Here is a 27,444-nt window from a genome sequence, read left to right on the forward strand (position 1 = left end):
TCCAGTAGAGAAGGGAAGACAGCAAAAACTTGGATGCTCTGATTTTCCAGACTAACCAGAAGACTCCAGTTACACAGGGCTCACATCAGAAGTGCCACATCAGTCTCCCAAGCCTTCTATTAACACATTTCTCAAAGTTTTATTCACACACAGGCACACACACCTGATACTGGAAACACACAGCAAGGTAATACCCCCTGACCTAGTGCTGGCAAGAACCTGCCTTCAAGCGGAGAGGTGGAGCCGGTGAGCTGGCGGACCCCTCCAACTGACGCTGCCAGGCCACCGCTCCGGCTTCACGCATGGGACTTCTGCTTCCCCTAAACCCCCAAACGCCATGGTAGCAGATGCACATCCTGAGAATACCCAAGGTGCCTAAGCCATGTTCTGCTCTGAAGGAGTTTCCTTCTCTACTAACAAGCCCAGGGCCGTGAGCAGACAGACCTCCCACCTTCAGCACTTGCAGGCATCACTGTCCACCACGAGGTGCAGCAGCCAAATCCACCACCACAGCCAAAACCCAGCGCAGGACAATGCATCAAAGCTGCAAATCTGCTGTGCTCCCAGCAAAACACCAAGCTCATGTGACATTCTCCCTCAAGATATGGAAAAGACTGATTCATAGCTCACATTAAACTGGGAAGCCTGTAAGCATGCAAGGAACTTGGTGGGGGAAATATAGTCTAGCCCATGTAAAGTTTCAATGTTCTGCCAGGGCAGCACCCGGGCAGGGAAGCCTTTCTTACAAACACACCACACCTCAGGGAGCAAGCACGGCACCAAGCCAATGCCAGGCAACCACCGGGCTACGGAGGGGGAAAGGCTTCTGCCAGTTTCAAAGGTCTGTGCTGCAGTGCAGGCAGGGAGGGAAGGGGGAGCGAGCGCTACGGAAGGTCTGCTGCACACATTTCTGGCCTGCAGGGCAGCCACACACACACGGTGCTGCTCTCCGAGCTGGCTCCATGCACAGTTTTGAACTGCTAATGCTTCCTCCCAGCCACCGCCGCTCCCCCTCCCAGCAAAACTGTCACCACGCTTTTTGTACTACTTAAAACGATGCTGCGGCTCCCTGAGCCCCGACACACTGATACGGACAGCAGATTTCCCAGATTATTGCAGCCCGAGCTGGAAGTAGAGCTCCGTCTGTAGCTGTGCGTCTGCTGATGACAGACCACCACCACGCTGCTATTTAACAAGCTGTACAACAGGAAAAAAGCTTGCTGTGGCTTCTGTGGGGCTCTGCGCGCTGCAGCCAACGCGGAAAAAACAAAGCATTGAGTTTCTCCAAGCAAACCACATGCCCTCCGCTGCCGGCTGCCAGGCATACGGGGAGAAGCACCTTGCCTGCTACCTTCGTCACTTCTGCTCGCCTTGTTTCAGAAGCCAAATTCCCTGGCTGGTTTTCCTGTTCCTGGTCCAACAAGCGGTGCCTCCGCTGCTGCGGGTGCCGGCAGGGTCCCTGCCCACGGCCGCACCGGTGCCAGGAGGCTCATACCTGGCTCAGCACGCTGCCCAGGACCCCAGCTGTAAGCACGTAAGAACAAAGTGGCCATCCTCTTCCAGGGGATGGCAGGGAAGGTTTGGGCACAACACAACCCTGCTGCTGGCTTGCGAAGAATCGAACCAAGGTTCATTCTGCAGCTCTCCTGTCTTCTTCCTCTGTCTCCATCTCTCAAATTACAGTGCTTTCGAAGGTGACCTACTGTACATAAAGACATAGGAATGCATTTACCAAAAAGGGGATATTCTTGTATTCAGTTTTCTCTACAAAGCTATTGTTGAATGTGTCACCAGAGCAGGAGCGATGGAAAGCTGTAAAAATGGGCCTGCTTTAACAGATCGTTTCTGTAAGGGCATGGGCCTCCACCCTTCAAAAAAAATTGAGAGCCTCTCCTGACTTTGAGCCTAATTAAGTTACACGTACACGAGGCCTCTTGTAAGACAATTTGTTATAAAGCTACTGCTTAAACACTCGCCGAAAACTGAGCCAAGTTGAGACTATCTGGAGCTGCATTTCAGCAGCTGACCGGCCACGTGCCATGTTGGGAAGCGTGAGGCTCTGCAGATGTCCCAGCACCACCACACATCCTCACCGTGGCTCGCCCAGGAGCCCAAGCATCTCTAAAAAGGCAATACGCCGACAAAACATATGTGTGGCAAGTTGGGGGGGGGGGGGAACCCCAACAACTAGATTCTCTGCCGCCTCCTTGTCTTCCTTAAAAAAGAAAGGTCTGTCTCCCAGCTGCGCCCTGGATTCGCCCACCTCCCGCAGGCTGAGGAGCCCAACGTGACAACATGGCACTCGGCAGTAAAATTTGGAAAAGGGAAGGATCAAAGTCAGGCTTATTGACCCCAGGGGAAAAAAACCAGAAACCAGCAGTGAAAGGTAGTCTCTGCCCAAAGAGCAGCCCAAAGTCAGTCTGCAAACAGATTAAAATAACACATTAAGGGGCCTGTAGAGCCAAGCCTTGGAGCATAAATCATTAAGATACAGGTAGGAATGGTACGACCAGAGCAGTACTATTTATACTTGGTCCCCCAGGTCTGCACCAGGCAGACGTGGCTGGCACCTGGCAGACCGCACACGTGCTCTCATCAGGATCACAGCAGGCAAAGGAGACATTTGGTTCTCCCGGTAACACTGCACCAGGCACCACACCGCCTGTGAACAACAGCCTTGAGAGGCGAGCACAACCAGCTTCTGTCTCCGTGATCTGAGGACTAAACCTTCTCAAAATCCAGGACGCAACCCTGGGCTGTATGGCAGTACCAGCCCAGCACACGGCCACACCGAGCCCACTCCCACCCGTGCCAGGACGCAGATGCCCACCAGGGTGCTGACAGGGGGCTCAGCCCCAGGGGGTCTCAAGGGCAGGACAGGGGTGTCAGGCTTGGACAGTCTTGGTGCTTCACGCTCCTGGCTTGGTCCCTTACTGCACACACCTGTGCGGTGAATTAGGGTGCAGAAAATGGCTCAGCCAGGTCTATGCCTGCAAACTGCTTTTACCCCGCAGCCAAGCACAGAGGCGAGTGGGACAGAAAACACCCAGAGCTGCAGTGCCCACCCTCTGCACGGTGAAGCCCTGCCACCCCCCCCAGAGCTTCCCGCAGACCATGCAGCCTTGTCAGCAAGCTGTAACCAAGAACAGCCCTGCAGAGCCTGGCCAGCACTGAGGACCACTGCCCAGCGCTCCCAGAGAACGCCGTGGCTTGCATACCACAAACCCCGAGCTGGAGGGTACGGGACTCATTACTTAAAGACAAGGGTATAGTATGGTATCTGAATTCACCGGCAGGCTCCTCTGCTGTGCCTGAGTGCCAGTACCGTGAGCTCCACAATCTGCAGGAGCAACGCTGGAATTTCAGGGCTTCCTTTGGCTGTTTACCTGCTTAACTGATTGGCATCAGCAGAGTTAAACGCTCTGCATTGGGAAGGGGTTTTACAGCCTGCATGCTCCACGCTGGCTTTGGAGAGAGCATTTCTCATGGCTGGGTACATCCCATCTCCCCTCCGAGCTCTGTTTACCCACGATAGCAGCCTGCTGCCCCGGCTGTGCAAACACCGGCCCCGGGAGCTGCTGGCACCCGCACAGTATCGTGGCAACGTGGCTGAAGCCAGCTTTGCAAACTCACAAAGTGTGCAAATTAATTTCATTATCCGCTCTTGCACATCATGAGGAGGGAAAACAAATAACCTGCCTGAAAGTACATTCTAGTAATTATTAACACGGCGTAAGTTAACCCCAGGGGAGTGGGAGGAAGGACTGGCCAGAGAGGAGAGCCTGGCACTTGCCTGTTTGCTAGAGCACACAGCATGTCAGTACTTTTTAAATACAAAATCCGGACTTACGATGAATTCTGTTCCCTGTTTAGTCCAAGGATTCTTCATTTACTTGGCTGAACCTACATATTCTCCCAAACATTTACCAAGTAAAGCTGACCGTTCAAATATTTCACTAGCTAAGCTCTTCCCTTCCATTTGCTTTCGCTTTGACATCTCTCTTCCCCCCAGAAATGCTCCGGAGTCACCCACCCTTTGGCAGAGCTGTCAGGATTGTACACGAAACCTTCTTTGGTGATGACTAAAGCCCAGGTATGCAGTGAGAGTTCTGCTTGCTATTTTACTTTAGATTAAAAAACATCCTTCAGCTTAGCTGCGATGCTGGTCTGTACCAGTAATCCCCCTCCCCCACACACAGGAGAGCAAAAACTGAGATTTAATACCCTACAGCACACAATAATTTAATCCAGTGCTGTATGTCTGGATTACACGACCCCTTTCCCATAAGGACAGGCACAAAACCAACGTTGTAGCAAAATGTGTGTTTATGGAGCTGGAATTTTTGCTTGTGGAATTCATGTAATTATTTTAATTCCTAGAAATCCTTGTAGCTCCTGTATCACCCTTGACAAAATGGCTATAGATGATAATGAACCCACAGCTCTACCACAACTGAAAGTACTCCTGAACACTGCCGAGAAGACACCTCCCTGCCCGCTCCAGCCGCCTTCCCACAACAGGACACTTGGAAAATACCTTCCAAGCTACCCAGTTTGGAGGAATTGTTAAATCGTGGAAAACTGGGGGGATCTCAGGTTGGAGGAGAGCTTAGTAGACCATTACAAACCTACAGCAGGGCTGTGGCAGAGCTCCAGCAAATCTTACAGCATTATTAGTAAGCCATTAAGAGGCGCTGTCAAGACAGATAGGCATTAAGATTACTTTACAAGGCAGTTGTCAAGGTTTTCAGGATGCACCCGTTGCTGCAGCAAGCAGCTCAGTTTTCACTTTAAAAACGACTCTTGTGTGAGCATTTTTTTCTAAGGGAACTTGCAGTAATAAGCCGAGATGTTTTTCAAGGTAGCTAACGCAGCCACATTTTAAAACCCTGCCTGGCACCAGGACAAAGTGCCTGCACGCATCATGCACTGGGGTTTGAACTGAATTAGTCAGAGCCTGGTCTGGACAGGGTTCCTGTACAAACCTGCTCCCACTGGAGCGTTCAGCCAGAGCAGACACAGCCCCGGGACAGAGCAGCCTGATCCAGCAGCGCAGATACATGCCACAGTCTAAAGCCTGAGACGGGCTCTTCTGTACCCTGCCCCGGTGCAGGCTCCTGCCCCACCGGGCTGCTCGGTGCTGCTGGAGAGGCAATCACCAAAGCACCTCAGTCCGTATGCTCCGGTCCTCCCTGCCCTTGTCTTTGTTTTTGGAAGGAAAGCGCAGGCTGCATAGCTACAATACTTGAAATGAACTCCCCAATGGTTCTAAAAGCTTTTCACTCGCCATGTTTTTGAGAATATCAATATAAATAGAACTGCACAGAAATTCTTTCATGTTCTTCTGATGGCTGGCGGGCTTGGTGCGCTGCTCTGCGAGTCAGATTACGCTGAACAGCTCGGGAGCACAGTGACCTTCAAAGGCTTCCCCAGCCTTCCCTCTCCTCCCACTCCAGCAGAGACCACTGGAGAGCGAGGAGAAGCAGCAGCTTCAGACGGGACCTATAGGATCCATTCGTATCACATCACCGTATCTCACTGCCCATCTATGTAGGCAGAGATTTCCACTGACCGAACCCAAAGGCATTTTCACATCCCCACCTATGCCCAACCTGTTTCTGTATGATCCATACACTGTAACAACCTATTTTCACTAAGTTAAGTAAAAGTGCAAGGATTTGAAGCCAAGCCCATTCCTTTGGCTCTAACCTTTCTGGGTTTGTGGGGTTTTTTTCCTCCTTTTTCTCTCTCCTGAGCCTCAGACCTCCCGTAAGATTTCCCATTTACAGCTTCGCACTTCCCCACCTTGCTGGACCCTTAAGCCGCCACATGATTTTACAGGAACAGCTATAAGCAGCACATTTAATTCAGCTTGACTTTCCTCGTGCCCCCTGCTTTTTTTTTTTTTTTTTTTTTTTTTTTTTTAAATGAGCAGTACAGCTTTCCATAGTCTGTCAATGTGGAATCAAAGATCACCCACAATACCATTCCCACTTTCTCCCATTTTAATGGCACACTAAGCATTTCACAGAGCACAGAAGGAAGACCTTTATGCCATGAAGAGGACAATTTTCTGATTTTCTAATGTTAGAAAGCACCTGTTTCTACTTTTGATGGGCCATAATATATTGTCCATAAGTGTGTGTGCCTGCAGGGAACACTGCCAGTCTGGAGCTGGAAGCAGGCTCTCCCAGCTGGCTTGCCACTGCCGTGCTGGATGGACAGGGGTCCGTCCGCTGGGTCAGGGGACCTCACCCGGGCTGGTTTTCTCTCCCATCCTTACGTCTTTTGCACCTGCGGCACGTGACTCCAGTCTTCAGCTGAGTTTTGCCCTCACTGTAGTGCAAGTTAAACACGCTGCTGCTGCCATCAGCCCAAGGGTGTGAGTCACAACCAAGCCTGCACATGAAGCAATTTGCTTAAAATTCAAAGGAAAATGTTAACACCTCAGCACTGTATGGGTAAAGTCTATCTCTACCCCATCACTCCAAACTGCTGCGCTGCAGCAGCTGATCAGCTGGGGTCGGTGTGCCCTGAGCCATCAGAGACCGAACGGCTGGAGCCAGGAAACACCTGCCCGTGCCCAGCAGCTCCCACAGCCCAGACGGCAGCGCACCAGGGGGCTTCACCGACTGGTGTTCCCCCACAAACCCTCCTTCTATACAACAGCAGCAAGAGAAACATTTCGCCCAAGACACAAACAGCAAGGAAAGATCTCAAGGGCGATTACCCCACCACACGCTCTGGAATGCAGCTCCTTCCCAAGTGGCCAGGGCAGCTCAGGTTCGGAAGGACAGCTGAACGTAGCCCCTGTGTAGAAATTATTCCCGGCTACATTTTATAAAAACTGGTATTATTTGTCTGTTTTAGCAAGCCCTAAAACTCTTTGCTACCTTTAACATTTTTTGATTCTGAGTTCCATAGGATTTACATTTTTTTCAGTGCTAAATTCTCCCATACAATAAAAGGCAAACAATTTAAATTTAAAATTTACAGGTTACCCTGTAAATCTACGTCACAGAGTCACAGAACGGTTTGGGTCGGAAGGGACTTTAAAGACCATCTAGTCCCCCCCTGCCAGGGGCAGGGACACCTGCCATAGCCCAGGCTGCCCCCAGCCCCGTCCAGCCTGGCCTGGGACACTGCCAGGGATGGGGCACCCACAGCTGCTCCGGGCAGCCTGGGCCAGCGCCTCGCTGCCCTCACGGGGAAGAATTTCTTCCTCATCTCTAATCTAAATCTACCCTTTTTTTTTTTAAAACCATTACCCCTTGTCTTATCACTACAGGCCCTGCTAAAAAGTCTGTCCCCATCTTTCTTACAATCCCCCTCTAAGTCCATTAAGAAGCCTTAAGAACTTCAAAAAACCAATCTTACCGCAGAGTTAAGTTTGCTGATCAGGGTGAGTGGCCGTTACACAAGAACACAGGCTGCAAACACCATCATGACACCCAGTAAAGGTCAGACCCACATTATTTACTTATTCATTTGTGATGAGGACACGTCCCAAGCCATCTCTCATTCATCTCCTTTAAATGCACATGACTCCTCCAGCCTCCTGTCCCTGCACTTCTATGGAGTCACTGCCTGGGAACCTCACTGATATTAAATTCCTACAGCAACGCTGCAAGTTTTCAATATGCTTTTCAGCCTTTCTAATGACTTGCTATCACATTTTCTTAAAAATTGTCTGCTTTCCAGCGAAATAGTGGTTTACACTGCTTTTCGTGAAACATCGCCATGGTTTCTTCCTGCTTTCCATCAGCCATTCCAATGCTCACTACCAAGTAGATCAAGGAATTTATCCAGTTTTAAACCACTTTTTGCAATTTTTTACACCCAGTTCTGCTGCCAGCCTGGTATCCCTCTGACGTGGGCAGCAGCTGGGGGGCAGCTGCCTGTGTCACAGCCAGAACAGAAAGCCACTGCGAACATCCAGGCAGCAGTTCCCTGAACTGTGTCCTGAATTAACGCCAAATCAATAGGCATTTGGGTGACCGAAACCGCTGTCACTGCTGCCTGCCTCTGATCGACTCAGCCCCACGCCACAGCGGGCGCTCACGGCTTCGCTCACCGAGTGCTGCTTTTGCCAGAATTGCTGGCTGAAGCCACCTTCACTTCCCCTGCCGCCTGTCATCTCATTCCATCAGGAGCAATCGCTTTCAGGGCCATGCCGTGAGCTGAATCACGGAACCTGCCTGGGCTGAAAAATCCCTCTGCAGTGGAGTTCCTCTGGATGGCATCAGCTCCTGGACTTGTTCTTCTTGGCAGCTGGAGAGGCAGAATGGTGATGGCACCACCTCGACACAGCCCCGAGACCCTCCTGTACTCCCAGGCTTGGCACCCGGACACCGTCACAGTGCTGATGCTCACAAGAGCTGCAGCTCAGTAAAGTAGCTCAGTGTGGCTGGACTTGAGGGCCAGGTCTCCAACCTACACTGCCTGGCTAATTTGCCACTTGACAGAGGTCAAACAAGCCTTCACAGAAAATAGCACGAGTGACAAGACTCCTTAAGGCCAGACTTCAGCTACAACTGCCTTAAATGCCAGTCGCTAACAAACCAATCCAGTGGTACTCCACCACAGGCTGCTGCACCATGCCAGGAGCCACCAGGGATGGACCTCTGGAGCCTCCTGTCCCAGCCACGGCACCTGTTGTGTTCCAGACCCTTCCGCAGGCCAGCCCGGGCAGCGGAGCGGCCTCTTGTGCCTCCTGGCATGTTGGATCACACAGTCTGGCTATGCCAGGACTACATCACTTGGCAGCCACCCCCCAGTGCTGAAGGGGACGGGCCCAATTCATTTCAGTTTCTATAAACCCTTTCACCTTGGAGCCTCATGACTGAAATTGAGAGATTAAAACCAGCTTTTGCAACACAAAGCGTTAATTGTTTACTTTAGGTACCAACCAGAGGGTGTAAGGACAAACCGTGTGTTTCCTGATCTTGCTGGGTTTTTTTACAAGCAACAGTAGGTCTCTGCCACCTCGGGCAGCCCTCGCTTCACCCCCAGTCCTCTCTGGCAGATGCTTGGACCATCACCAGGTTGTTCCCACAACCTCCACACCTTTCTGGGCCCAGAGGTTCACTAATGCCACTGACTCCCAGCTCTCCGCGGCCAGATTATCCAGGCTGAGATTATCTGCGGCGCAGAGGCGAGCCAGCTCAGGGCTGTTAGCCGGGATGCGGCACTGCACCAGCGCGGCCATGCTGCTCCGGAGCCGGTTCTGACACAGCACCCAGAGAGCTGCTTCCATGTCACACCCGGCCTCAGCCAATACATCCCACAGGGCCGAGCTGCTGCACACAGCGCCCATGCGCCTGCCCCGTGGGAGCTGACAGGACGGGCACGCCAGCAGCTCCCACGGCACAGGGACTGGCACGCCAGCAGCTCCCACGGCACAGGGATGTTGCATGAGATACAAGCTCCACGCTGCAGCACCAGGTGCCACACTGTGCCGGGACGCACCGGGTCTGCACAGGCACTGACCCTGGCAGAAGCAATGCTTTACCACCGCATGAGCCCAGGCAGGGCTCCTAGGCTGCGCCTACGCCATGCATCCAGCACATCCCATGATACTGGGATCTATGGGATATTTTGGTATTGGATTTACAGCAAAATGTGGCTACGCTGCCCTCTGCTAGGATGACTGACAGCAAATTAAATTAATCTGGTATCCTCCTCTGGACCACAGCTTAACCTTTGGATGAACAAACCAATTCTGCCTGGCTAGAACCACGCATTTATCTAGTGAGGATGTATCACGCTGTAGCCCCTATGTGTAGCACCATGCTCCTCCATTAGCCTTTTTTCCCCTATTTCTGCAAGGATTTATCCGAGTCCCTGTTCCCCACTTTCTGATGGATTAATTTACTCTGTCATTAGATCAAAAGGTGTTATATCAAAGGAACAAATGGAGAACCATACACCGCTTTCACAAAAGATACAGGTATTTCCCAGTGCATCAGAGCTTTGTTCCAGGCTCTCTACGATGACGCTTTGCAAAGGTTGCTATAAAATCTGGGATTTTATGCTTGCTTCATGCACAGCCTCTGCTTACAGCTCCTCTGGTAAAAGCTCCAGCAAATTCCTCTAACATGCCATGCTGTCCTGCTACAGCAATGCAGAAACACCAGCCAAACACTCTCTCAAGGCCTGGCTATCACTGAACAGCAACGGTTTCTTACGCAGGCAGGTTTGTGAGCCGGCTTTGGGCGACAAGAGCACCACGACACTCACAAAATGACAGGGAGCATGGTGCACAGATGCCAGGAAAGCCTGGCAGAGGATCCTGACCTTTCTGCTTCTCCCTGAGCTGCCTCAGTTTGGACCTTGGGATGATTCCGTCTCCTCAACCACTGCCACCAAACAGCTGCAGATCCTCTGCCAGGCTTTCCCCCTGCTCAGGCACAATTACTTTGTTGGTTATAGACTGGGAAACTTCATGTTCCAGCCCGCTAGATTTGTGCAGGCCAGTCCAAAGAACTCCTTATTTTCTTTCACTTTACACTACACAGCTCTATTGCCAGAAGAGCATTTAAAAGCCATTAATAACTACAGGCTGGGACAAAACAACGCTGTTATCACTCCATCAAACAAAACCTCTGCCATGTAGCTGCTGTTTGTGACAGTCAGTAACAAGGGCCAACATGCATGGCCTAAAAGAATATATGAAAGGTTGCAAAAATAATCTGCTGCAGGTTAATGCTTACCTGCAGCTCTTAGGAAGATGAGCAATATTGCACATAAAGGCACCGGTACTGTGCGGTGCCGGGGTGGTGAGCCAGGCTTCTCTCAGGGGAGCACCTTTTGCTCTCCCCAACAGCCAGCACTGCACTGTCCCCCTGCTCCAGCAGTCCACACAGATGTAGGAGGCAAGGACCAACCATTATTTGTAGTGGTTTTACTTCAAAAAGGACAGGCAAAAATAGCTGTGGATATCACACAGAGCTGGTCTCCATCTACCACGATTTTTGCAGATGCTCCACTCTTGTGAACGGGGAATTTTTTCTTGCTTTCTAAAAACTGATTCAGGAACACATCTATTTTAGCACTGAAATGTGCAGGACGGTCTGGCTGTGCAGAAGGAACAACTCAGCACTTTGCAGGAGTGGTACATGCAGCGCACAGACACCGAGCAAAACGCATTGATTAGGATGGGGCTTTGCATACTAATTTACATTATAACTGTTCCACCCCCATTGTATCAGGGCCGGTGAATGGAGGCATTGTCTCAGGGCAGAGCATTCTTCATACCAAGCCCCTGCAAATGGGAGCCCTGGTGCTACCTAATAACAAAAACAAAATCTCAGCAGAAGTCCATTAGCATCCAAAGGGCAGGAGCCTGAATGCATCAGAAGAATTCTTTGAAAAGTAAGAGTGAAACGAATGTAATAAAATGCTACTATTAAGTGATACTCATTGTCCAAATTAAACCATCAGAAGCAAAGACCTTGACTCTCAAAATGTATTCAGCACAGCACATGCTGCAGAGCCCGGGAACAAGGCTATTACCGATTTTAAACCCTGGACTTGTCCCAAGTATGGATTACTTGATTTCTTCATGAGCACTTGATCACATGGCACTATATTTGGATTCCCAGAATAAAAGCTCAAATCTTCAGGCAGGTGCGCGTGGCTACACCCCTCCCGCACACATGCAAATCCCCACTTGCACCCAGACCACAGAAGATGATGTCTGTAGGCCAGGAACTGCAGGAGCTATTAAATGCCCCAACACGGGAGCAGGCTGAAGACTAGAAGAGAGCCCAGCACTCTTCAAAGCAGCGAGGCTGAAAGCAAGACAGAAGACTTTTCTAGAAACAGCAAAAAAAGTGCAATATTTCCCTCTTTCTGCAGATGTTGGCAGCATGACTGGCCCAGCAGCGCTGGTAAGTGCAGACCTTCTCACTCGAGGAATGCTTGCGTTCCTCCAAAGCAGGGGAGAAACCACAGACTTCTCCGCTACACAGAACACATGATGCCATGCAATGCCATTTTGGAGTCATGAGTTGGTTTGCTGGTTTGTTTATTTAAGGTACAATTCCTAAAACTCTTACATACTAAGATAAAACCTCGGCTATCTGTTGCTTCTTTAGCTTTTCGACGGCCATCACAGATCAAGAGCTGCCAGGAGGGTCCGAGCAGCAGCCTTGAACTTCAGAGCCAGATGAGCGAGAAGCTGACCCGGGAAGCCGCTCTCGTAGCAGTGCCGCAGCCGGCCGCCCTCACCGGGGGTCTTGCGCTCTGAAGCAGCTGAACCAAACCAAAGGGACAGGACAGTGCTTCCCCGCTCCCAAAGCTAGCCCAGAAAACTGACCTCCTGGGTTTCAAAACCTGCTAAGCTCCTTGTCTGCAAACCTACCACCCAGCTGCCTTCTCCTTTTCCCAGAGTAGCCGGTGGTTAATTCACATGCCAGGTGTACCTGGGGCTCCCCCCCACCTGCCTGCTGGACCCTTGCTGCTTCAATCCTCTTTTTACCCCTTAGCTCATCACTGAGCCCCGGACTGCTATGGGAAAGAAGCACAACACGCTCCCACACACCTGCAATGCTATGAGGAGCAACAGGCAAGCCAGCGACTCCTGCTACAATAACCCGCCTCAACGCACCATTTAAAAAAACAAGCAAACAAACAAACAAGCCCAAAAAGCCAAGCTCTTTTCTAATTTTACTGAGCCTTCAACCTCTCGCCTTTGGTGTCAGCCCCAGCAGTGCCCATCCGCAGGCACACACAGCTGAAAGAGCAGCTCAGACGGAGGGTGTGCATGCTCTGCCTGTCATCCCAGCAAGCTGGCTGCTGTGTTCTTGCAAGCTTTCTCAAGCACTTTGTTAGCAGGGGCTCACTGTGCAAGGAAACAACACCAAAGTAGCAAACACCAAGCGAGTAACTCCCCGAGAGCAGACAGGCTGGCCCAACCAAGCCCACCAACTTTTCTTGTTTAGTGCATTTTTTCCTCTGGAAAGTTACGAGATGGGCTCTGGCTCCCACAGCTCACATCAAGTTTTGGTGTAGAAAGCGTTTTCCTGCGGTGTGCCGCATGCACGCTGCCACCCCTGTGTCACAACAAAGCAAAGGGCTCACCTCGATGTTTTACAGAGCTTCAGGACCAGTGGGTCACGAACAGGTACTCATCCCAGCTGCTCAGTATGGGCAGCCCCTCGGGAAGCCACCTGCTCTGCCACAAGCCAAGAGGTGTGCAGAAGGAGCAGGGTGCACTCGAACAGCGCTGTGCTGCTCTCGGGAGAGGGTAAAGCACAAGAATCTTGTTTAAAAAGCACTGGATAACCACCAGTCCTCCCACTGCTTTTGTGTGCGTTAGCCTGGCCCCAGGTAAGCAGAACAAAAGTCAGCCAAACATCACTTTCAAATTTTTGATGTCATTACTGCAAATGGAGAGCTAAACAAACAAAAAAAATAAATCCATTTAAAGTGAACCCTAGAAAATTAGAAGGTTGGGAAAGCGCGCAAATTCTATATAAACAGTGTAGTTTAGTAGTCAAGGCCTCCTGGAAATATGGTTGTATTAGAAAATTGCTACATCACCACAGCATTTCTCGTATCACGCTTCAGCACGGAATATTTCACTTAGTTTCTTTTCTCAATCGCTTCATGAACCCTACATGTGGACATTTCAAAACAATGCCACTTGCGGTTCCCCGACACACAGGATCTGCATATCAATGTCCCCCTGGCCCCTTCAGCTCTGCAGAGAAAGGCCATAATCTGGGTTTTGTTCCCGGGCTCTAGGCCCCACGGAGTGGAGCGGGAACTGGGCTGTGCAACCTCTATTCACCCTCCCCAAGCCCTGGGAACATCTTTGTAGCCCAGGACAGGAAAGCTGGGGGAGGAGGAGCCGGGAAGGGGCCCGAGGACAGTTCGGGAGCCAGGCTGGGTGGAAGGATGGTGCGCTGCATCAACCTATTTGCTCTCCTTCATCAGAAACTTCCAAGGGGATCGGTACAGACCCCAACGGGGGAATCCATGCAACGAGACCGCAACCATCCCCATCAAGCCACTTCTTGAAAGAAAAGGCCACACCAGAAATCATAGGACTGGGGGCATTTAAGCTGCAGGGAGGACGCCTAGCGATGCTGGGCTGTGCGTGCACCAGCTCGGGCAGGCAGGACACCCCCTGGGAAGGTCCCTGGCCACACGCACGCTGCAGACCCGCGCGGGGCAGCATGTGACCACAGGCAGCAGCCACCAGCCCAGGCAAGAGTAATGGGGTGCTGGGGTGCAGCTGTACGGCAAATGCAACACATCCCAGTTCACCCTGCGAATGGACAAATGTGTTTCGGATGATGCAAGCACCTTTGCACACCCCTGACCCAGTGTTTCTCCCACAGTCAGTAATTAACACAATTTATATTTTATGCTAAAATTAGCTACCCAGGGATGTGTGCTTCCCACAGTGGTGCCAGCACACCTGTTCCATTAGCCAAGCCTCCTCGTTTCAGTGGGGGACAGGAGCTGTTAACGAGGTTTTACTCCTGCAGACAAACACCTCCCCTCCCACTGCCCAGTCCAACCTCTGCCTGCACCCTGAGAGAGCCCCTGACACAGAGACCAGGGAAGGGAATGAGCAAAACCATCTTTTCAGCCCTGGTCCCTGCAAAACCACATGCTGCACTGGTACTCACACACAGCTCGTTGCTGTGCATGGCTATTTTTGCACAGCCTATAGAACAAAAATATAGGTAGCTATGTTAGGTGAACATTTACACTGTTTCACGTTGTGATCACAGCCAAACTAGGTCAAGCCTTAGCCGGTATGCTTTAAAAAAAGGGAAAGAGGAAAAAAATAATCAGTGAGAGAACAGTGAGCTCCCAGGGAAGAAAATGTTTGTTATCATCTAAGAATCTTACTGTGCACTAGATGACTGGGGGAAAAAATACATATACATATCCACATCTCTTCACACTGTAAATGGTAGATTATTTTATTATAATTCTTTTTAAAGGACAGCAAAGTACCTTAGACTGGAAAAAAGATTTCTTCATACACATTTCATGCACCGACTTAAACCGAAAAGTGGTTTTCGCCTACAACGCTCTTAAAATGTAATCTGGTAGCCTGTTCTTGGTGCAGGCTATGGGCAGCTTTATTGTATTTCATGGCTTCTCTGCCATGAATAAAAGCTATTCTTTGCTGCACTGAAAGCAGGAGCCCAGTAGGTAACAGGATCATCAGCCCCACCGGTAAAGGCAACTTGATACTGTTCTTTAAAAGGGGAGAGGAAGGTAAATTACTTTAATTTCTATTAAAAGAGGACAGACTCCCACTAGAGACAGGGTCCTTCTGTTGGAGCACTGCGCAAGCTGGATGCCTGAAAATGGAAAACATGGAAATTGAGGTGGTGGGCGGTCATCTCCTCTCAGGAGTGATTTCTGTTCAGCTGAGAAGCAGGCAACGCTGGGAAGCAGCAAGACATACCGTCTTGTGTGTCCCAGTCACTGTGGTGGTTACAGGACAGTTCCCAGTTTAACGTGAGCGGCTGACCACTGAATGGGATATTGGGCAACGCTTCAGCTGCAAAGCACCCACGCTTGGGCTGCAGTCCACTGTTCTGCTGCGTGCGCTCTGCAAGTTTGACCGAGCGATGGGACAGACATTAGACATCTACGAGGCAGCAGTCCTGCTCCTGGATTGCCACCTTCTGCCTCCCAAGTCGGCAGGCAGAGGAAACCCTGCCAACACTGCACAGGCTCATGGAAATTAGGAATCGGGTAATTTTAAATGCTTTCTCAGTGAAAAATGTTCTCAGACTTCGTTAAACATGCCAGATAAAGCCTCTGTTCCTGTAAAACCTGATGCATGACTATCAGTCAAGGCCAACGTATTTACCCTAAAATTGGGTAATATTGTTTTATGGTTCTTAATAGTTCAAGCCGACAATGCACCACTCTGAACAGACGCTGCCGAGCAGTTTCTCAGCTTTTCATCAGGACTGCGTAGGCGTTGAATTCTGGAGCTAATCACCTTAGCAACGGCTCTAAACATATGTGCAGTGACATCAGCTGATTTCTGAAAGCTGTAAATAGAGGATAATAGCACGAAAAAATTCTGGATTAAAGCCAAGACCTAAAAAACATACTATTAAAACACTGCCTGTAATTCAATGTATGCAAACTTGTTTGCATCCCTGCTCCCCAAAACCTGTGTAATTACACACCTACCTGGACAACTGGTGATTGCCCCACTGCAGGCTACTCTCAGAAATTTCCCAGAAACCAGGATTTAATAGAAATCCCTCTTCAAATTTAATTTTAAAAAGCCTGGAGAACAATCTGCAGATAACCTCACACAGCATGAAGCAGGCTAAAGGAGACCTGCTCCAGCCTACAACCCTGTGCTTAAAGCCAATGAGCAATAACCTCAACTTAGGAGAATTATTTGTAAATAAGAAAATAAACAATGCGCTCATGGGCTTTATCACTGACTCATGCAGGAACTGTGAACAGGAACCGTGGCAAACTCCGCTTTAAGGATGTGCTGCCAGGCCCGTGCCCCTGGTAAAGAAGAGTTAAAGCAGCATCAGGCACGAACACACAGGAGGAACCCATTTCTGGAAGGCCATGCTGGCGAGCAGACAGCATGAAAGGGGCATATTCTGCATTACCTCATGTTTGGTACCTCATTAAGATCTTAAACTGTCCGTTTAGGGAGTCCCTCAATCAGCCATCAGCGTAAGACATGAGGACAATAACCTTTTTGTTTTCCTCGTTTCGTTGTGACCCATATTTCTGAGGTCTGTTGTGCAGGATGTGACCCGGCCGGCTAAAGAAACCTTTGCAGTGCCTCCATGTTAAACTGGCACACCGGGAGGGAGAGAGGAGAGGGGAGAAATGGGCTTAATAGGATTTTCAAATGTCAAAAAATATCTTTAGCAGGCCCATTTAGGCAGAGTCTTAGCACTCGCTGAACTTGAAAGCAAAATTTGCTGTGCAAAGAACACAGCTTGCATGCTAAGCGGACCCGAGGAACGCTGCTCCTGCAGCACAAAGCCACCCGGGCTCCTTCGCCCTCTCCTCCGGATGATTAAGGGAAGAGAAAGGCAGAGTGTCTTCTACATCAGGGCAAGGAAGGTGCAGGGGGATATGGGGTGCCGGGGGAGCTCGGTGTCGGCACTCACCACGTGCCACCTGTCTGCTGCGCAGCTGGCGAGGTCCCTTGGGTGCGGCACGGGCAGTGCTTCAGGCCAGCTCCCCAGATACCGACCTGGCCCACCAGGCACCCTGCCCGCAGCACGCTCACCTACAAAGGGACCAGCAAATCAAGCTCATCAGATTTGTGAAGCGCCCTGCATTAAAAATAAGAAATAATAAGGCTAGGGAAATGGAAAATGCAAACTTGACAGCTGCATCAGAAAAAGGATGCAGCACAGAGCCAGAAGCAAGAATTTCCCCCTCCTTTTTTCTGTACAGGGCTGGGTTTTTTTTCTCTGTCAATTAAGAGTTGCAGGGAAATTCAGTGAATTGAGATCAGCAGTGTTAATCGTTATTGCATTTGAATTTAATTAGCATTATTTTTTAACTACAGGTAATTTACAGTGCCTCACCTAAATGTGGAAGTCAGGTAATGCTTTCTGTTCACTAGAAAACCACCACGCCAAAGATAATCCTGCTATTTGCTTTATGCCTTTAATTTCTGTAATCCATGGTTACCAGCTTCAGTGAGCCTGCCATGGTTACTCCCCTGCTCCTTTTATCAAAGGCTCCTGTGTGCGTCTCGCTGGAGCGGCAGCACTTCTGCCGAGATGCTAAGAATAGCAAAGCCCCTTTCCTGAGCGCTCGGAAAGGTGAGATGCAGGGGAAGGATGAAGTTTCTGAGAACCGCAGGGGGAGAAGGGGACCGTGTGGGCCAGGGTCAGCCAGCGTGGGACCAGGCTGATGACGTCCCAGACAAGGAGGTGCAGCAGCATCTCCTGCTTCCTGCCTTTCTTCTGCTTGCACGAGCAGAGGCTTAGGCTAGCATTCTGCCCTCAGCAGATCTCCAGGATGTCTATTTGGCATCTTTATAATCTATTTAATTTTTATTTTTTTTTTGGAAGTCCCTCTCTGTAGCCTGCATGACTGTTTGTGTACCTCAGAGCTTTTGGAGTCAAATCTTCAGAGAGACACTAAAATTCTGGATTGCTGTATCAGTACGAGAACCACTGTGCCCCAGGTACAGCCAGTACATCTGCGGGGCTGGGCTCCTGTCTGGCCACAAAGTGACCTGTCACCATCACCCAAGAAAATAACTGATCCAGTCACATTGTTATGAAAAGAGACACGCTGAACACATTCGCATGGGCTGAGCTCGTTTCCCATACGTGCACCACACCTCGATCAGCCAGCTCTCCAAACTGGAGCTGGCCAAAATCTTCAAGCATTTTGGATACGTTTGCTAAGCTGTACACCTGTGAGAGATGAAGGAGATGCTGCTGAGCCGGAGAAGGTAAGGCAGAGTTCTCGGGATGGGGAAAAGCAAACCTGGCATTGCTGAATTGCTGGTCCTGGAACTCAGAGCCTCACAGCAGTGATGCGCCGGACGGATGGCTGCCGCAGCAGGGACTGACTGACCACAGCGCTGCAGGCAGTCAGACCGCCCCAGAGCCCCAAAGCCATCTGGCAGGCCCAATAAACAGTTTGAAATATCTTACACATTACTGCCCTATAAAAGCTTCCCTATGTCCAGAGCATTTGCAAATCTAAGTCAATAACACCTCAAACCTCTGCAGGGATGGACATGCTCCACAGCTTGAGAGAACAAGCATCACCTCGTCATCTGAAGACCTTTGCCTGATAACCACAAGATCCTCTTGGAAGCACATGCAATGCCTAGATGCTGATGCAGCTCAGCATCCCTGGAAAACACCCTCGTTTCCCGTGGGCTGTCCTGCCTCCTGTTAGGTCCCACTGCAGGGCAGCTCCTGGGTGCTGCACTCGTTCTTAATGGTATCGGTAGGACAAGAGACTGGGTGTCTCGCTTCCAGAAGGGCACAAAAAGGCTGGTGCCACCATCGTCGCAGGCCTGGCAGCCTGTGGCCTTGTGCCAGAGGAGCCTGGGACCCCCCTGAGAAATGGAAGCCACCTCCCCTCTGAGCGGGAGCTGCAGCTCTGCCTGCCTCGGGCAGCCCCACTTCCCCGCTGTGGCACAGCCGCCTGCCCAATGGGGTGACACACACCTGGACTCTTCTGGAAACAGCTATGGTTTAACTGAAGGGCAAACCTGACGTTCCAGGGTAGCTAAGAAACATCAGAAAACCGTACAAAAACCAGATACATTCACCTTTTTTTTCAGGGACCTATGCCTTTAAAAGCAAATGCTCGAACACCCTATGGAAACTGGTGCACATGTGCCTGGAGATAAACAATATCACGGGACAGGTAAGCTAGTTACTCATGAATTATCACACCATCTCCCCATCTAATTGCATAGCTAAACGGTCAGTCATTTTAATCCACCGTAAGCAGCTTATGCTGTCTTATGTGGCTCTGCAACATTGCTCACTTCCTGATTTGGAAATAATAATTCTTTAAGTCTTGCCCTAGAAGGTGTGAAAGCCACCGTTTTCACAGTAACCCTGCACAGATTCTGAGACTTGTAAAGGTGCACACATAGGACAGATGTCTCCTGAAAGCAGGTCCCAAACATCTACTTCATACTCAGTGCAGAGCAAAGCAAGGTGATCTTTCTGAGGAGTCACAGAAGAAATTTTACATCCAGATACAAGCCCGTCATGCCAGCACCCTGTACCATCAATATGTGCTTCCAATCTTACCTGACCCATACCCTCAGCCAGTCTGTTCCTTACCTTCTTTCAACAAATTAAGTCATCTCCTATGATACCATTCCAAAATTTTATTTCTCCTATAAAAAAAGGCTGGTTGTCCCGAAATTACAATGTCCGAGAGCATGCCTGCCAGCACACCTCCTGGGAGCACCGTCCAGCCACTGGCTCTCCTCCCTGCCCAGCTACCGTCTCGCTGCAGGACACTGCACACCCCCAGTGCTGCGTTTCACTGTCCCCACTCCCACAGCGGGATCAGCACCCTCCTTGGCAACGTTGGAAGCCAACAGGACTCAGTTGAGCCCACCCTCCCACTGTGCACCATGTCCCACTGAATGAAGTTGCATCACCCTCAGCACCTGCTTTTCAGCATCTTTCACCTTTGTGCCCCACTGCTGCCAGCCTGCTCTGCTCACACACCACAGGTCCTTGCTCCGTGCTTTCCCATAATGTCACTCATCTCTTCCACACCAACAGCTGACTGCTCTCCAGTTTGATTTCTCCATTTATTCACCACTAAGTTAACAGCAATGGGGCACCACAATCTGCACAACAGGTTTTGATGCTTACAGATTCTAGTGTAGCAGTTACATGATTTAAAAAAAAATAAAAAAAATCATACTTTCAAAGCCCTTGGAGACCCACACAAGTAAGCATAAAATGCTGCAAGAGTCCACCAAAAGCGCCCCCACATGTAGACATTCCCCTGTCCCTCCCCATCCCCAGAGCCTGGAATATTCAAAGCACATTTTAGCTTCTCCACACAAATACGTGGATAAGCAGAGGTTGCAGGACTTCTCTAAAGACCATGGGGAAAAAAAAGCAGGGTTTGGGTTACATCAAGGTCTTTTCACTACTTGAAAACTACAGCCGTTGAAAGTGAAAGCTCCTGTGCTGTGGAACCACAGAGCTCATGCATGCCGCTCGCACGCTTTCCGCTCACGGAAACGGCTGCAGCCAAGGGGATTTTTCTGACTTGCAACACTGGAGAACTTTACCCCCTGAAACCACCCATGAACTTAGGCCAGTGACCCCAAGTCAAGCTTCAAAATCATTCCAGACACCGAGCCAGATCAAAAGTCACTAGCTGGAACCGCCTGCCTTTGATGCCCTAAACCCCTGTTACCGATATTGGGCGAGACCGTGGGGCTAAACTCCTCCTGCAAGAAATTTTCTTTAGCTTGATACAAAATTTATTTTACCATATGTAAAATTCATTTGTGTAGTTGCACACCCTAGTAGGCTTGAATGGGGCGAAGGAGTATTTCAACTCCCAGTGCAATTTATTATTTAAAAGCAGTAAAATTACATCGCTGATAGGAGAGCCCGGGCTGAGAGCAGCGGTGATGTAATGGGTAATGCAGCTCCGCTCGCTGTATGAACCACGCTGTACATTAGCGTGCTGGCGAGGGTGGTTGCTCCTATCAATTATTTATAGTCTTCTGGCGCGCAGCCTGGAGAGGGTCACATCGCTGAAAGCTAACTTTATCTGCATTGTTCCCAGCCTCCTGCCCAGCTGTCACTCTGCTTGCTAATTTAATACACCCAAAGCAGTGTAAAAGGATGCAGGACCGTTGGCTGGGTTGGGTTGGTTGGCTTCCTCCCCAAGCTGAACAGGAAGGTGGGCTCTTACTGCGAGCTGCTGGGGTCTCAACAATCTGTGTTAAAGTGCTGACTTGGCTTTTTAAAACCTGCCTTTCAGACTTCCCCTAGTCACCGGGATGACCGAAACGTGTAGGGTTTTGGGGCGAGCATGCTCCAGGGGAGTGAAAGGTGGGATGTCTCAGCAGTGCGACAGGGTTCTCCGTCTCTGTTACCATGCCACGCGAAGGGCAGGATGCACTGTATGTTTTCCTAGGCATCACAGCAAGAGCTATTCAATAACATATGTAAATATTGAGGGTGGGGGCGGGGGGTGGAAGAGAAAGCACACCAGCTCTCCAGAGGAAAAAATAAAATTAAATTTTAAAAACGAAGGGAAAAATCTCTAGTAGATTTTTGTTCCAGCTAATAACTGGAAGTGCACAGCCAAAGTCTGATTCACCTGTATTTCACCACGAAGGAAGGGACGGCATCCCTCTGTACTGGCCCACCACGCAGGAAAGCAGCCCTCAAGGCTTTGTCCCTACAACTCACCAGCACCCCTCTTCCACTGTTTGCCTCGAAACTAAATCTACCATGGCCACTCTTCAAACCTTTGAAATATATACACACTGTTTGTTTGGCCTGATATCTATATGAAGGCAGTGAAATCTTAACTTTAGCTTCTTCAGGGTGTCTACCACTGCAAAGAGATGCTTCCCTAGGAAATTGTTCTGGCAAAAACCAGGTGCAGGAAGATGACCTGCTGTTTTTACAGCTCCTGCACTTGGTCCTATCCTGCTGCCCAAGAGGACTCACATATCCCATATGCTGCATCAAACATTTGTGCCCTGCTTCAAACTAAAGTCAATTCCAGCTTAAATAATACAGCATTTTTCAAGTCTTACAAAGCCAGGTAAATAACCTGTATTTTCCTGCAATTAGGACTGGTTGGCTTACTTCAAGCAACAAGAAGTACCCAGGTTTGGTTTAGACGTACAATGATTGTGTCTGAAAACGACGCAAGGAAACTTCATGGAAAATGCAACATTTGCACAAAAAGGAAGTTGGTGAAAAAGAAAACACAGGCCCGGAGGAAGCAGGTTTGTTCTGCGGCACCAGCAGGGGCCTGGGAGAGGCTCCTACTGCGGCACTGCTGGGGCCGGTACTGCCCGGTGCAGCAAGACCCGCACCCAGCACTCCGGCAGCACAGCAGGGGAAATTTTCTCAAATTCCGTGCAGGCCCCCAGCACAGCCACAGAGGCTCGGCTAAGGCAAAGGCAACAGCCAAAGCCTTTCACATTAGCACGATTCAGGGCAAACACAAGATAGAAAATTGTAATTAACCTCTGAGCAGTGAAAAGCAGCAGTGAGCATTTTCTTCAACTTTTCTTCACTATGAATATCAGGAGAATTCTGCCCAAAACTCCAGAAGGGGGAAACTGGGACAGCCACGGGAGGAACAAGCTGGTTCCCATCCTAGAGGTGGCACCACCATGGAAAACCAGGTTTTGACCAGGAGCAGAGCCTGGAGCGTGCAAGACCATGCACTGCTGCCACTGCTCCAGCATCCTCAGGACCTTTACATCCTCTCAGAATCCAGGACTATTTCCATGGCAACTATCTGGAGAACTTATTAAGTAAAAGAACTAAGAACAGTTTGAGCACACAGAACCTACATTTGTAACGTACTAGCTGACTAAATTAGCAGTGCTGAGATTTTTACTGATCAAAACAGATCATGCTCTAGCAACTCAATCTTCTTTTTGCCACAGCTAAAAAGAAAAATCTGATAGTAATATCAGTGCAGGGGGAGGAGGAGGAGTTACCGGTTTTCTAAGACCACAGCCATACATCAAGCCAAGTCTTATCCCATTCAAGTGGTTCAAGAAACATTATTTTACTATCTGACAGTTCAAGTACTGCTAAATAAGGCTGAGTTTCCAAAAGATTATAAATTTCATCACAAGGCAGCTACTAGAGAATCAAAAAGATGACTATCATGTGACACAAAACAGTTATCTAGTACAAAAACTCATTGCATCACCTCAAATTGGTACCAAAAAAAATAAAAAAAGCAGCGTGATTTGCAACTCTGCCCTTCCAAGCTCTGTGTAGTACCGGGTGTTGCTCACCCGCCTGCCACCAGCCCCAAGCAGGGCTCACATGAACGCCATCCCACGTGTGCTGGATAATCCAACAGACACGATAGCCTGCTCATGCCTGATCCCAACGAGGCTCACAGTGCCAAGCAACCCAGCAGTGCCAGCATGGAAAGCCACTGGAGCTGGCTGCATTCTTGCACTCATTTACAAGTTAATCATCTTCCTCACTTCACTCAAGCATTACTTCAAACAGAAGAGGAAAAATCACTGGTCCTTTATCATATTTAGCTTGAAAGATACATGAGTTTGGAATATTTGCTCTGAGAAAGGACAATTTGCTTATTAAAGCTAATTTCAAATACATTAAGAATTAGAAAAAACTGTTATTGTAATACTGAAACAGATTCTTCTTTCTCAATTTGATTATTCTGTAACCGAACTCCTGTTCCCTTCCAGGGTCAGTCTCAAAACAGCAGAGGCAGCGCGACAGAGCCCTCAGGAATGGTGACGAATGAAGGATTATGTTTGTGCCTCTAGCATGGAGCACGCTCCCAGCTACACACACTGACTGGAAGAAGGCAAGGGGGCCGGGGACACACCAAACGTAGGGCTCACACGGCACTGTGTGAGGAGGCAGAACCAAGATGCAGGGTCTGAGCAGCGCGTCTAGGAGTGGAGGTGCGTGCAAGCTGAGCAACATCCTCCACTCCCAAACTCACAGCAATTTAGTGGCTACCTCGGTACTGAAGCAAGGCTGGGCATCACAGCAGTGACTACAATTCCTCTGAAGCATGGGGATGAGGAAATTACCAAAGTTTTGGCAGCACTCAAAAACAAACGCTGCCTGAGAATTTCATAACAGCAATTCAGAGTGAGAAGTAAATCTCAACAGGAATGATTTTGGAAGTGCTTTAAAAAAAACCAAAAGTGGTTAAATGAACTGTTGGCTCGGTCACTATGTCCAGCCAGGGAGATTATATTCATTATTGATTTACCTTAGAACAACTTGGGAACTCATTTCCAATGGTTTCTAATGGAACCTGGATTTTCTCAGTCCTAATCTGCCTCGTGAGGTTGAGCCTCCTGCAAGGAAATACAATACCACAGCATTAAAATGGCAGCTGTCAGATGTACAACAGCCCCATTCATTTAATGAAGATAGTGCAACGGTGATAGGGATTTTTAAAGGCTACTCCAAAAGGCTCCTCTGCAATTAAATAGAGTGGTGAGAACATCGTGGTGAGGATGGCTTTGTGAGTGCCTATAGATAATGGTGCAGGCCTGCAAGTCTGGGGATTTACAGAAACCAAAGGGAGGTTATGAAAAGTTTATTTTTGTAGTATCAGCTTGCACACACTATCTATAGTCCTTTCAGAAGCAATGCTGATTAGTGGTTTGAGCAGAGAAGTGGCAGTTTTGAACTTCAGCTTCATTGCCTACTCAGCCACAAACATACAAAACATTTGGGCAAGTCACTTTTTCAACAGCCACAGCTGTAAGATGCGCAGAGTAATGCTTTGGTTTCTATTCTTAGCAAAGCACGGGACAGAGACAGCATAGCATATGTACAGCCAGTAAACAATTCTTCCGTATGATAATCAAAGCCATTTTAAAATAGTAAATTCCCATCTGAACAAATTAAGATCTTTATGAGGGTGCACAAGCACCAGCCCCCATTTGCAGACACGACGTGCTCAGAGCACCCAAGAAAAGGAAGCCGGTTTGTGGCAATCTTGGCACAGAAACGGGCGATCTCAATAAACAACCGGGCGCTGTAGCCTTCCTCCCATCTCACTTCGCACAGCAGGGCTCGCGGCGAGCTGGGTCAGCCATGAGCACCAAGCCCAGTCGCCTTCAGAGCAGGACAGCCCCCGTCTCTGCCCCACAATGCCGGGAACGCACCCGCTCCCAAAACCCACATGCTGGGTGGCATGGGATGGGAGTGGGCAGCAGGGGAGTCCTCACACACACACACACCACCCCGAGAGCTGGGGAACGGGGTTTTGACCAGGACAACACATCGTCAACATCTGCTTCAGCAGGAAAAGCTGCTCCACTTAGGGAAATGCTTTTTCCTCAACAAAACGCACTGTAGCAGGCTCAGCCTTCTGAAATGTTGGTCTGTTTTTTTAGCAGGTGAAAAGAGTATTATTCCTTTATGTACCAAAAGCTAAAAGGAAATTATTTTTCTCAACCCTTAGAGAAAAAGATTCCTTTAATACAAAACCAAGCAGGGAATACTGTAGCCTGAAAGGAGGCTTCCAGAAAGGTGTGAGCATAGAAAACAGAAGCTCATAGCAGGAAGAAAATTGTAACATTACCTACAGGCTTTGAATGCACATGCAGATCTGCATCACCGAACATGAACAGCCAGCAAAATAATCAGTGCCAAAGAAAAAAAACCACCAACATTTGATCCTCAGCTATTTTCTAAATTCATCTGCAAATGCATCCTGCCTTAAGACAAATGAAAACCAAGGCATGATGGATACATGGCAATTAACTGCAACTGTTATTTTTATTATTTGTAGTGTCTTGCTAGAAAACAAGCACTGCCTTTAGCCCTGAGACGTCCTGTGGAAGCAGCCGTCTGCTTGCACAAAAATCACTGAGCATTATATTCTGCCCCTTCTCTGGTTTAATGTCTCACCCCGCAGCTCCAGAAGCTCCTGGCTCTGTCCCTCCCCCTCCCTTCCCGTCCTTCCTCCAGCTCCTTCCCTTGCAGCCAACGTTTCCACCTCCCTCCCCTCCTGGCAGCGGTGCCGGTAGCGTGCCAGATGTCAGCCTAACCCCGCAGCCGCCGTTTCGGGTCAGTTATCGGGGTTATGGTGCAAGGGGAGTGGTGAGCTCTGGCAGTGGCTCCCACCTCATCAGGCAGAGATGCGATGGGGTCTGGGCACTGCTGGAAAATTTAGTTCCAGCCTCTTTTTTCCTGTTAATGAACTGCCGGCAGCAGAGCCGGCAGGAAGTTTGAAAGACTGTTCATGCACACCGCAATGAAAGCCTTCGGCACTGAGCGCTGGGTAAGGTGACCCTTGACTATGCTAAGCATCAGTCATTCGTAGAAGTGTCACTTACTACACGAGGGGGACGGATGACCTGAATGTCTCCTACAAGAATAATTGCACACTGAAGGCAAGGGCTAAAGTTTCTGGGAAAGGGATGCTGCCATTCACTGGGAGCCTGATGCCGTGGCACTCCAAGGAGGACCATTCAAGAGACACTGGGCTGCTGCAAGGAGGCAGCACTTGATATATACTTAAAGTGAACCCAGACCTGTACTCTTGACCAAACTGCGCTCCTTGAAGGATGTGCCCCCAGTGAAGGAATGGCTCCAAGGCAACGGTATGCAGTTTGCTGGATGGCAAGCGGAAAGCTTCAAGCCTGACATAAGCCAGGGCTCGGGTTCCTCTATCATACTGAGGCCGTGCCGCAGATAAGGCTGCGTCAACTTTTCCATTTGAGCACTCTCCCCTCTAAGGTTTACAGTCAGAGCAAAATGTTTTGCCCAGGTGGAAACTGTATGCTCCCAAAGCAGGGAGCTGCCTGTGTATATAAAGCATTATAATGTCACCCACCCAGACTTGGTTTCCCTCCACAGGGAAAGGGAAAAATCTCATCTTCCTCCCTATGAAATTCTTCACGTTCCTCCACATCCGTACCCCTCGGACGGGGCTGCTCATCTACAGTCATACAAAGTGCCCTGTAACGTTGAACAACCCAGTACTGAAACACAAACAGGTTAAACATTAACCTAGGAGCTAAGAGGAAAGCATGCAACCCTCCTGCCCCAGCGTCAACAGCCTGGCTCCCTTGCACTGCCTCTGGCAGGGCTCCTCCGCAGCACCACCGGCCATGCCACCACCTCTCCCAAGAGCAGACGGCGCTGGCACCCACTGTGCCAGGTTTCTGGAGAGGAAGGGAGGCTTTGGGCAATAAGGGTGTTTTTCCCCTATAAAATCCACCTGCCTGTGGGAAAG

At 49.6% G+C, this 27,444-nt stretch overlaps 1 protein-coding gene and 1 long non-coding RNA gene across 9 annotated transcripts in view; one reads left to right on the plus strand and one right to left on the minus strand.

Annotated features, from left to right (window-relative positions):
- Window positions 1-27,444, minus strand: part of ANKRD11 (ankyrin repeat domain containing 11) — a 159,865-nt gene that overhangs the window by 49,796 nt on the left and 82,625 nt on the right. For 4 of the 8 annotated variants that reach the window (XM_055726911.1, XM_055726915.1, XM_055726913.1 and 1 more), the window contains one exon: window positions 24,460-24,547. The exons of the other annotated variants lie outside the window; for them this stretch is intronic. The gene's annotated coding sequence lies outside the window, so the exon portion shown is untranslated. The remainder of the gene's footprint in view (window positions 1-24,459; window positions 24,548-27,444) is intronic. 8 annotated transcript variants of the gene reach the window in all.
- On the plus strand, window positions 1,723-7,253 carry LOC114015332 (uncharacterized). The gene is made up of 3 exons (XR_003559189.2): window positions 1,723-3,930; window positions 4,013-4,093; window positions 4,381-7,253. It is a non-coding gene; the product is annotated as an uncharacterized LOC114015332 (long non-coding RNA).

This window comes from Falco cherrug, chromosome 14 (genome assembly GCF_023634085.1).
Source record: "Falco cherrug isolate bFalChe1 chromosome 14, bFalChe1.pri, whole genome shotgun sequence".
Classification (NCBI taxonomy): domain Eukaryota; kingdom Metazoa; phylum Chordata; class Aves; order Falconiformes; family Falconidae; genus Falco; species Falco cherrug.